The sequence below is a fragment of the Peromyscus eremicus genome, chromosome 22 (assembly GCF_949786415.1).
Source record: "Peromyscus eremicus chromosome 22, PerEre_H2_v1, whole genome shotgun sequence".
Lineage (NCBI taxonomy): Eukaryota > Metazoa > Chordata > Mammalia > Rodentia > Cricetidae > Peromyscus > Peromyscus eremicus.
Window position 1 is genome coordinate 13,644,759 of NC_081437.1, and position 12,149 is coordinate 13,656,907.

The following is a 12,149-nucleotide window of genomic DNA, read 5'->3' on the forward strand; positions in this document are numbered from 1 at the left end:
GTTTGCTTTATGATCCTAGAGCAGTGGTTCTCAACCTTCCCAGTGCTGGGACCCTTTAATACAGTGCCTCATGCTGTGCTGACCCCCTCCAACCGTAAAATTATTTTCGTTGCTACTTTGTAAGTGTAATTTTGCTACTGTTACGAATCATAATGTAAATGTCTTTGTTTTCCAGTGGTCTTAGGTGACCCTTGCGAAAGGGTCGTTCGACGCCGCCCCGCCCCCCAAAATGGGTTGTGACCCACAGGTTGAGAACCACTGCCCTGGACGGTCTTTCTGAGGAACTGTCTCTTCAGCTGATGTCTGGTGAGGAGAAGGGGCTGCTGATGTCTGGTGAGGAGAAGCAGCACTGGACTGAGGGGAAATGGATCCAGAGATCCTACAGCAATGGATCCAGAGATCCTACAGCAGGCCTGGACACCCATTGCTCCTGCAGCTAGAGACCGAAGCACAAGACAAAAGGGCCGCGACATTTCGGGAAAGATGGACAAGAGCCATGGGATGAACACAAGTGGGGGTTGGGGGGGGTGAGGTTAGGATGAGATGTGCAGGTTCCAAAGATTGCTATGGAGGGTGGGTAGAGAAAAAAATTGGAATGGGCAAGCAGGGAGGGGAACCTAATTGGGGGAGTCGTGCAAGGAAGAGATGCCGAGGCCTCAAACCAGGCTGGCAGGAGAGGACGAGACAAGTGGAAGGCATCTGGGTTTACACCTAGATGGTATTACAGGGAAGAGTTAGTGAGAACCCGTGAGACATCGGATGAGAGAACGTTGAAGGAAATCCTGACCAATGGCAGGCGGAGTTTCAGGAAGAAGGAATCAACAGGTTTCATCCACGTTTCTCCTGAGTTCACTAAGGGTTATCCCAGGGGCAATGTCACAGCAGGTGACCCTACAGACAGGTGTTCAATGGCCGCTTCAGAGCAAAGGCAGAAACCTGATGTATACTGAAGAATATTAATTTGTTTAAAAATCCGTTTCATGATTGTTGTTGCTGAATGTCTCTGTAGTGGGTATTTGTTCTGCCTATGCCCTTGGGGTACCAGCCTAGCTAGCTCAGTATATAGAACACGAGACTCTTAATCTCAGGGTCGTGGGTTCGTGCCCCATGTTGGGCACCAGATAATGCAGGAAATACGTGGATTGCTGATAAAAAGGACTATTTATTAAAGGATTATATGGGGGGAACAACTCAATACGGGATAAGGCAGATTCAGTCGCAGAGTCCTGGAAGGCTGAGAACCAGTCTCATGCTGGTTTACGCCACCTGATTGGGTCTCTACCATCCAAAAGCTTGAGAGAGAAGGGACCCATGTGCGTGCTCCCCAGGCACCCCAAGGCGGTAGGTGGAATGAATACCCACTACATGTCTTTGTTGTTCGGGTTTAGGAACAAGACAAGAGCATCCCACTTCACACATGAAAAGCAGTTGGAAGGGTCTGGCATAAGTAGGGAAGGGAGCGGGACTCTGAATGGAGGTCTGAGGAAGTGAGAATTGCAATGGAGACTAAGAAGAAACATCCCGTAAGACGGGAGGAGAACCTTGAGACAGAAGCCAGCAGAGCACACAGGATTTCCACAAAACAGGAAGCCCACCCTGTTGTGTGCTGCTCAGGGGCTGAATAGCATCAGGACAAAGAAATGGCCATTCTGTGTGGTGACGTGTGGTTTCTTGGTTGCCATGCTAACACAGGCTGAAGGCAGCTTGTCTCGGGGCTTGCTGGAGCAGCAAATCACCTGGAGGAAGGAGGTGGTAAGGGCAGTGTGGGAGGTGAGGATGTGTGCAGGGCACAGACAGCAAAGCCTTCCGATTCAGGGACCCCAGTCCTGGGCCTGGAGGGCTTTTAACCAGCACAATCAAGAAGGCAAACATGATATGCCTGGAGAACCTCGTCTCCAGCCCTACATTTGTTATTTCAGGGAAAAGCAGCTCTCCCCCAGCACCATAAGGGGGCGGCAGCCCAGCTCTTGTGGTCAACCACTTAAGCAATCGGCCTGGGTGGGTTTTGACAGAGCTCTGCAGGACACCAAGTCCTTTCCTGGAAAGTCAGCTTGCATGGGCTTCTGCACTGGGAAAACCGACCCTTACGTCGTCAGTGACCTTGATAGGGAAAACCTCAGTGAAGTGTCAGCATTCACTGAGGGGACATCAAAGGACAGAAATGACAGAGCAGTACAGATGGCATTCCACGCAGCTCAGTGCAGAGTGGAGAAGAGAGACGAAGCCGTGGCTAGACGCAGGGGAGTCAAGAACGTCCCAGGGCTGGAGCGTGGCTCCGCTGGCAGAGTGCCCGCCTAGCGGGCACAGCGTGTAGGTTCCGCCCCCAGCACCACGTAGGTCAGGCATGGGGCTGCACACGCATAATCTCAGCACCTGGAAGGTGGAAACCGGAAGATCAGAAGTTCAAGGTCGTTCTCAGCCACATAGCGAGTTCCAGGCCAGACCAACCTACGTGAGATGAGACAGACAGATGGACTGGGGACAGGGATACAGGGAGAGAAAGAGACAGAGGATATTCTAGAGCATGCTGGGCTGCCGCTCAGAACCACATATCAGAAGGAATCATCCACCTGGCGGTGGTGGCGCACGCCTTTAATCCCAGCACTCGGGAGGCAGAGGCAGGCGGATCTCTCTGAGTCCGAGACCCCTCCCTGCACACTGAGCCCGCGCGTGTGCTCCAGAGCAAACCTGCTCTCCCTTTGTTCTTCTATAAATTATATCATTTAATTTGCCGCTACTTTTCCGTACCCCTTTCTAGACTAGAAGCTTACGTTGTATATGATTTTGTATGTATGTGTATGAATGTATGTGTATATGTATGTGTGTATGTGTGTATATGCGTATGTATGTATTGTGAATATGCATGTGTATGTATATGTGTGTATGTGTATGTATATACATATATGTATGTGTATGTATATGTGTATATGTGTGTATGTGTATATTATATGTGTGTATATGTGTATGTATGTATGCAATGTGTATGTGTATATGTATATGTACGTATATGTGTATTTATATGTATGTGTATGTATATGTATATATGTGTATGTGTGTATGTACCTGGAAGCACAGCATCCAGGACTGTACAGATGCTCAGTCGTTGTCTCATAAGTTGACAGAACTGTCTTCCACCAGGTAGGGGGAACATAGAAGATTAGTTTTCCTCTACTTTTTTTTAAAAATACTGTCAAAGTTAACAACAGGCACATGTTGCTGTAACAGCAGAAGGAACAAGGAGCCTAAAATCATGAGATGTGTTCAGATCTCAATTAAAAGAGGAAGTAAGGTGTAATGATATTAAAGATGTCAGGAGTGAGGGTAAGAATGTATTTCATATGCTACGGAGGGGATAAGAGTCAAAAAAATAAGTTGCTACAGGCCGCAGGAAAATATTATAGAACTCAGCTGGTTATGGCAAAGCCACTACCTGAAGGGATCAAGAAATTCCTCCAGAGGAAGCCAAATTCCAAGGAGCTTTTGGTGTTATTTGGCTTGTTATATATCAGCTGTCTTCTGTTGTGAAAATCATGTATGCCTTCATAATTTTCCCAACTGATTTTTCCCTGAGAAGGGCTAACAATGTGGACTGATCACTCTCTGTACATACACATTCCAGGTATTTGGAGAAAGGCTTCCTCTGGAATCAGATATCTCCCTTAGCCACTTTCAATGACTAACAGTAATCACAGTCCACATACAAGTCTCCTGATTTAAGACAAATTCCACAGGGAGACACCGCCTAGGTCAGATGGACCTTAAGTAATAGCTTTACACAATTTAGCTTGGACCCTCCTTTCTTATACAGCCTTACTAACTTTAAAGACCCCCTAACTTCTTACCTAACTACTTCTTGGAATGTAGACTGAGCTCGTAGATCCCCGTTTTCATATACTAACCAGCCATTAGCACTCAGTTGACCTCCTCTTTTACCACTCCCATTTTGGGTTGTAAAAGAAAGCCTGGTGGTCACTGCCTGAGGAAAATTCTTACCTGCCTTTATGACCCCGTAGAATTCAAGCCTGGTGACCTTGCTCAACAAGGGGATTAATATTGCTTGGATTTATAACTCCAGAGAGACTTGGAGGGGAACGAAGAGATGGAGAACAGAGAGGGATAAGGAGGATTTTGATCAGAGAGAACGTGTGGATGAGATGGAAGATGAGGAAGAGTCAGATGGGGAAGTACTAGCTGGGTAAGAATGAGATGAAAAGGACCTAGATGAGGCAGAATTAAGGCGAGAGAATTAAGATAGAACTTAGAGGGAGCAGTAGATAAATATAGAGAGAAATCAGGCAAGAAAGGAGCTAGGCACGAGAACAGAACTGAAGCTGTGTAAATAGGATGTTATCCTAGAGGAATTAAAGCAAGTGGACTATAGGGCTTGGTGTGTTGAGATTCTGTTTCCCAAAAATAGTCCTCACCGTTCGTAGTTTTCTCTCCTGAGCCCCTGGGAAATATTAATATTAAGGCTGGACCTTTAAATATTATACAAGAAGTATAAGGAGTAAAGAAAGAAACCATATTTTGGATGTTTTCACTAGTAAATTGGTAAGGTGGCTCTCCGGTCCTCCCTGTTCCAGGACAGCTGGATCTTGTCACGTAGTGCCATCTCCATCCTTGACTCACAATGGTAAAGGTCGGAGTGAACAGATCTGGCCCAGGGCCTGGTTCCCAGGGCTGCTTTCCACTCTGGCAGAAATGGTGTTGTTCCCATCAATGGCCCCCCACTAACCTCAACTATGTGGTCTACATGTTCCAGCAAGATCCACAGCACAGTCACGGCGGAGAACGGGGAGCTTGTCGTCAACACGAAAGCCACCCCCGTCTTCCAGGAGTGAGATCCCGCCATCATAAAATGGGGCGATGCCGATGCCGAGTATGTTGTGGAAGTTACTGGTGTCTTCGTTGCCATAGAGAGTGCCATGGCCCTCTTGGAAGGGTGGAATCAAACGGGTCTTCATCTCCTCCCCTTCTGTTGATGTTTTTGATGGCTGTGGGCCACCAGAAGTATGACAACTCACTCAAGATCGTCAGCAATGCCTTCTGTACTACCGACTGCTTAGCCCGCCTGCCAAGGTCATCCATGACAACGTCATCATCATCAAGGGACTTCTGACCACAGTCCATGCTATCACTACCGACAGTCTCTGTGTACAGTAGTGGTGTGATGGTCGCGAGACTGCCCAGAACATCATCTCTGTGTCTGTCTACCAGTGTTACCAAGGCTGTGGGCAGGACCACGCCAGAGCTGAACAAGAAGCTCACTGGCATGGCCTTCTACGTTCCTATCCCCGATGTGTCCATCATGAATATGGCATGCCTCCTGGAGAAAGCTGCCAAGAACAGTAATATCAAGAAAGTCGTGAAACAGGCATGGGGGAGGCTACCAAAGGGCATCCCGGGCTACACTGAGGACCAGGCTGCTTCCTGCAACTTTGAACACTGACATCCACTCTTCTACCTTTGAAACCAGGACTGGCATTGTTCTCAACGACCACTTGGTCAAGCTCATTTCCTGGTAGGACAGGAAATTTGACTACTACAGAGTGGTATGTCTCATGGACCACAAGGCCCCAAGGAGTAAGATGCCCTGGACCATTGGGACCACCCACCTGAGCAAGAACGGCAGGAAGAAAGAGGCCCTCTGCTGCCGAGGAGTCCCTGTTCCAAGTCAGCCCCTAACACTGAGCATCTCCCTTCACGGTTTCTGTCCCAGACCTCCAGAAGGACTTAAGGAGACCATCAATAAAGTTCACTGCACCCCACCCCCCAAAAAAAGAGAGAAAGTTGGTGAGGTTAACTATGGTATTCAGTCTATTTTCCAACAATCACAAATTTATCCCACAAGGATGGAGTGAAGTCCCTGGGACCCAAAGGAAATTCCATGCAGGCCTTTGGACTGCATTTATTATCTATTGCAATGTAGTTTAGTGGTTTGAAATGGTGACAGACGTTCACTGTTCCACATAGCTTCTGTGGGTCAAAGACAGGCACAGCTTAGCTGACCTGAGTGTAGCATGAATCTTAAAGAGTCTTATTAATAAAAACAAACCCAGAGCCAGGTATTGGGGTGAACGCTGGAAGATCAGAGAGACAGAACAGGCCACAGCCACCTCACCTTGCCAGTTCCTCAGCTGATCCTGTTTCCTCAGACTGGAAGCCTCTGAGTCCTCATCCAAATGGATCTCAGCTGAACTGCTTCTCGAAAGCCTGAATGCTTAACCAGCCAAAAGCTTCTAGTTTCTGGTCTTCACGCCTTATATACCTTTCTGCTTTCTGCCATCACTCTCTGGGATTAAAGGCTGCTTTCTGGGATTAAAGGCATGAGTCACCATGCTTGGCTGTATCCTTTGTGGCCTTGAACTCACAGAGATCCAGATGGATTTCTGCCTCTGGAATGCTAGGATTAAAGGCGTGAGTGCCACCATTTTCTAGCCTCTGTATCTAGTGGCTTTTCTGTTCTCTGACCCCAGATAAGTTTATTAGGGTGCACAATATTTTGGGGAACACAATACCACCACACCTGAGGGCTGTGATCCAGGTGCCAGTCAGGGCTGTAGTCATCTGAAGCTGTGCCGGCACTGAGGGTCTATTTCTAGGACCGTACACTCAAGTGATGCTGACCATTGGCCTCCGGTCCTCCCATGTGGCCTCTCCATGGATTGTTTCAGGTCTTGAAGACACAGTCAGTAGCCTTCCTCGGAGCAAATGATCTAAAAAGGGACCAAGCCAAAGCTGCCGTGTATTATGACCCAGTCTCAGAAGTCACTCACCTTCCTTCCTACGACAGCTCCATGACTGCATCAGCCCTATGTAAAGTGAGAAGGGTACGCAAAGGCGTGGATACCAGGACCGGGGATTGTGCGGGTATCCAGGGAGATTGCTATCTTGTGGACACAGGAACATCTGCGCATGGAGCTTCGGTACAGTGGATCCAAATGAAGGAACAAGAAAGTGAATGAGGCAAGATAAATGGAGAATGACTTCGGGAGCTGGGGATGTTAGGTGTGCAAGCCATTTGGTTTAATTCTCAGTTTGTGTGTTGATAAGGCATAAGATAGCAATAATGAGAAGAAAAAAACCTACCGAATTCTAGCTGCATATATTAAAATACTGATAAGAAATGTAAACTTTTGCTAGAGAAAAAGAAAATGTATGTGGTGTGTATGGTTATATTTTATTTGTACTGAAATGTGATTTTATTTGTATGTTAATAAATAAAGTTGCCTGGGGGTCAGAGCTAATAGCAAGCCATAGCAGAAGCCGGGTGGTGGCGGTGGCGCACACCTTTAATCCAGTTCACATGACAGACAGATCTCTGTATGTTCAGGGATACAGCCAGCATGGAGACACACGCCTTTAATCTCAATACCAACCATAGAAGACCTGGGGGTCTGTATAGACAGGCAGTGACTAGGAGGTCATGTGGTTGGGTTTACAACCAATGAGAAGGCAGAACAGAAAGTCAATAAAAGGACAGACACACAGGAAGTAGGCCTCTTTTCTGAGGGGAAGGACGACAGCAGCAGTGAAGGGTAAGAAAGGCAGTTTTAAGTCTCAGCTCTCAGCTATTGATCTGACCTATTGGGCTTTTAACTCTGCAATTGGCTCTGTGTTTCTTATTTAATAAGACTGTTCATCTACGTGTGTGCGCGCGCGCGCACGCGCGCACGCAAGAGGCCAGAGGCCAGCCAGAGTTGTCCTTCCTCAAGCACCACTGATGCTTCTTTTAAGACAATGTCTCTCATTGACCAGAAGCTGCATCGACTAGACGGGCTGAAAATCGAACCCAAGGGATCCACCTACCTCTGCCCCCCCCCCAGCCCTAAGATGACAAGCATGTGCCACCATGCCTGGCTTCATTTTAAAAAAAAAAAAGAAAATGGGTTCTGGGGATCGAACTCAGGTCCTCATGCTTGCAAGGCAAGCACAACCACTTTACCAACTGAACCATCTCTCAGCCCTCTGCTTTAATATTTCAAACCAGAAATGGAGAGCTACCCAACATAATGGGTCAAGTACACTGGTTATCTCGAAAGGGAAACTCAGCAAAATACATACAAAGAAATAATTGAACAGATTTTGTCTTTATTTACAGAGATTGGTATTATCAGTGAAGACTTATCAAGTATTTAAGAAGTCTGTAAAACATGGAATGGGTTATTTGACAAGCTATTGACCAAAGTAAGCAGTGTTCTGGGGCCTCATGTAGTAAACATGTGTATTACACCTCCTCAACCCCCGTTGCGCAGCCCATACCCTGCATTGAAATGTTTCTCTTGATTCCTCTTGGTGTGTATCCTGCAGTCTGTCATGGCTGCTATGGCCCAAATGCCAGAGCAAGAGTTCTGACTGGTAGGGAGAAGGCACAGAGGTAAAAAGGAGGGTGAAGTTGAGAAAAGCAGGAGAAATGGCATTTATAATCAGCCCCTATACACAGGGAGCCGGCAGGTACCCTCAGGATATAACCAAGGAGGTGGAACAGCAAATTTCTACCTTCTGGCCAGCTATAATATTTTCTGCCTTCCATAGAAAGGTCACTCTGGGGACCAGGGCACTTGATTACCAGGTGTCCAGTGCTTAATTTCCTAGGACACAGGATTTCCAGCATGGAAATTCAGACAGCCCCAGGCATCTCTGAAACTGAGTCAGCCAGCCCTGTTTCTGTTTTTAAGCATATCTGAGGACCAGGTTGTCTCTGGATTCCCACTTTCTTCCTCCATGTATTGATGGTCAAGTATTCCTTCTGAAATGGGTAGGTAAACCCCTGTAAAATTAGAGAGTTAGAAAATGTTTGGAGAAAAGACCACACCACACTTAAACTCTAGATAAGCCACAGCAAAAAGCTTTGGAAAGTTATAAATTAATATTTGAGGATGATGGGAAATGAGGAGTAAAATCAATAAGCGGACAAAAAGGACAGTCAAGTTGTGGGATACTTTTTGAAGAATCAAATATATAACAGTAGCTATAGTGGTCCTGGGGATCAGAACTGCAGAGCGCCAGGCGGTGGTGGCGCACGCCTTTAATCCCAGCACTCGGGAGGCAGAGGCAGAAGGATCTTTATGAGTTCCAGGCCACCCTGGTCTACAGAGCGAGATCCAGGAAAGGCGCAAAGCTACACAGAGAAACCCTGTCTCAAAAAAACTAATAATAATAATAATAATAATAATAATAATAATAAATAAAAATAAAATCAATTTTTAAAACAATTACCCCCGACGCTCGCTTGATAATAAGCCTCAGACCTCTGACTCTCATGAAGATTCTCTAAGGGAACTAGAGCCTACTTAAACACAGCCTTAGCCAAAATAAACGGCCCTTCAGCTCTGGAGCTTGTCACTGTGGCACATCTGTGCTGCCACGACCCACTCCACTCTCCTCCTACCCTTTGTCTAAAGAGTCTGCAAAGGGAAGAGGCTCCCGGAGAGGCTAAGTCGCTGTGTGCTTAGATCTGGTCTGCAGGACACAGGGAAATCTGAAATGCATTGTGACCTGCTAATCATCTTTCACAGCTAACTAAGTGATCACTGATTAAAAATAGCGTCGAACGTGTATTGGGCATCTATTTCGGGCCTCGTTTTATTTGGAATGCAAATCCTGCTGGAAGCCAGAGCGGCGGGCATTAAGCAGCAGCTGGAAATCGACTCTGAACGTTCCAGCCAATTCACGTCGAGCCCAGTTGGCAGAATTAATGCCATTCTGCCGTCTCAGCGAAGGAGAGGTGGTTAATTATGCCCCACTGCCCAGCGGTTTCTATTATGGACACATCTGGACTGAAAGGCTCATTTGAAATCTCCAATCTCTCTGCTTCCTGGAGCCTAAACCAAACTGAGGAGTTGATTTGTGATGTGGGGGAGGGGAGGGAGTGTAAGCAAACAGCTTTGCCCATGTGCCCCCCCCCCGCCCCGCTCCCCGCCCCCCCCCCCCCCCCCCCCCGGAAAGGTCTGATGAAAGTCCGCTGGAGTTTCAAAGGCCCGTGGTTCCATCCCAATGCTCAGACTTCTATCAATGTTGCCTCGGAGTTCCTAACACACAGTGTCTGCACAGGTTGCGCTGTAAATAATAAATAAAACACACACATTCATGCCTGCACCTTAGGGCAAGGGAGTTTAGTTTCCACGGTGCCCTCTGCTACCGCGGGCTGGGATGTTTTCATCTTCCCTAAAGGAAGGTAAGGCTGAGACCTTGTCTGCTTTGAACAAAAAGCCTTTCAAGAAATGTCTATGCCCTGGATCAAGACACATAGCCGTCTGTTATAAGAAAAACTTCCCTCCGAGTAATGGCTGCCTCCCGGCTTGGCAGCGGGCACCACTCCGCGAGGATTTCTCTGTTGGAGGTGCCATCTTTGAGAGGAAAATTAAAACAGACCATCACTCAAACCCAAGGGCGCCCATGGAAATCCTCCAGGGCTTCAATTTTTGGATCCCTGTCTTCTTTCCATTTGGATTTTCTACTGTACATATTGAGGAAGTTCGGTTAGATAATGTAAAAATATATAATGATCAAATCAGAATAATTAGCATCTCCCTCTCCTTTTATATTTATCAGTTCTAGGTGTCAGGAAGTTTCAAAGTCTTCTAGCTCTTTTTTTTTAAGTTTTATAAAATCTTTATTGACAAATCATTCACAATTTGATAGACTTCAGTCCAGCATCCTCATAGGCCCAGGACACCATCACCACTTTCTATTTTAGAACATCGCTGTCTTCAATTTCATACACACATATAATGTATGGGGATTACATTCCGCCTTATTTTTTTAAATGAACATAATATTTGCAATTGTAACCATTTTTAACAACAACATATTATTGTGAACTACAGTCACTCCACTGTGTTTGGGTGCCTGTCATCCACTCTCCCCATGTTTTCTAACGGCCGCAAGTCAACTCTTTCCTTCTGTGAAATCAACTCTCGGGTCTCACTTACTAGTGAGAGTGTGTGATACATTCTGTACCTGGCTCGCTTCGCTGAGTACAAGCAGGTCACTTTCTATTCCCCTTGGACCTCAAATAGCTCAAGTCCCCCATCGCCCTTCGCTCCCACATGTCCCTGAAAGATAACTGGATTTCTCTCAGTATGGAAGATGCTCAGGTCCAGCAGGACCCTAAAGCCGGGGACCTGGACCAGGCTCAGTTGATATATTAGATGTCTCCACCCTGGCGGTGTCTGAAGCCCTGGGAAACCATCCCCTCACTCTCCATCCTCCCTTAACTGCCTGATGACTAACATTCATGTCGAGTGACTTCCTTTATGCCAAACCCTGCACGGTTTCATCCTTAATACAGAATAAATTACCTCATAGACAGTCGCAACTCTGGCCATAGGAGCTGAACTCAATGTGGTGGTACAATAACCAAAGCACAGGTACCCTCAACAGCAGGTCAGGGAAATCGGCCACAACCCTGTTCACATCTTTATAGCCACGGGACACCGAGGAGGAGACTGAAGAGTCACCTGGCCTGGACACAGACAACATTCAGAGAAAAGAGCCCTCTGTCCTGGGATCCCAGCCTCCGAAACAGCCTTTCTCTGAGCTACAGAAAGTCCCAAAATGCCAGGTTGTGGCTTCAGGAAGCATCTCTTGCAATAGGTTCCCCCATGAAAGCAATATGAGTGTGATACTTCCCGCCAGTGCCAGAGGATAACTGGCTAGGGCCAGATTCGGAGATTGAGATTCTAGGATTGTCCAACACCGCGCATAAAGACAGAATCCTAAAGGAAGAAACTGGTGGTGTTCAAAAAAAGGGAGTGCTTCTTCTGAGGCTGAGATTTGCATTCAAACCCCAGGTGGGCTGCAAGAGCTGCCCCCATGTGCTCAGGCTTTTTTCTGAGCCTTGGCTGTCCCGTGAATAATTGCACAAGAATTAAATTGGACAAGATGCAGAGAGAAGAGCAAAGGCTGTGTTCAGTGTAACTGTGAGTTATCCTGCTCCCTCCGTGGAGGATTCTTTGCCTGTCTCTTGCCCAGTTGCAGATTAGAATCACCTGGGGCATTTGCTGTGCCATCTCGCCAGAGCACACTTCCCTTCCCTGAAGGTTGTGATGTAATCATCTAGGATGGAACTTAGTCATAGATACTCTAAATATTCTTTTTTAAAAATTAATAGTCGCTGCCCAAATACATCAAAATGAGTATCTTCT

General features: G+C 46.8%; 1 pseudogene; it reads left to right on the top strand.

Annotated features, from left to right (window-relative positions):
• The first annotated feature begins 4,742 nt into the window (after positions 1-4,742).
• On the top strand, positions 4,743-6,965 carry LOC131897744 (glyceraldehyde-3-phosphate dehydrogenase-like; annotated as a pseudogene).
• The last annotated feature ends 5,184 nt before the right edge of the window (positions 6,966-12,149 follow it).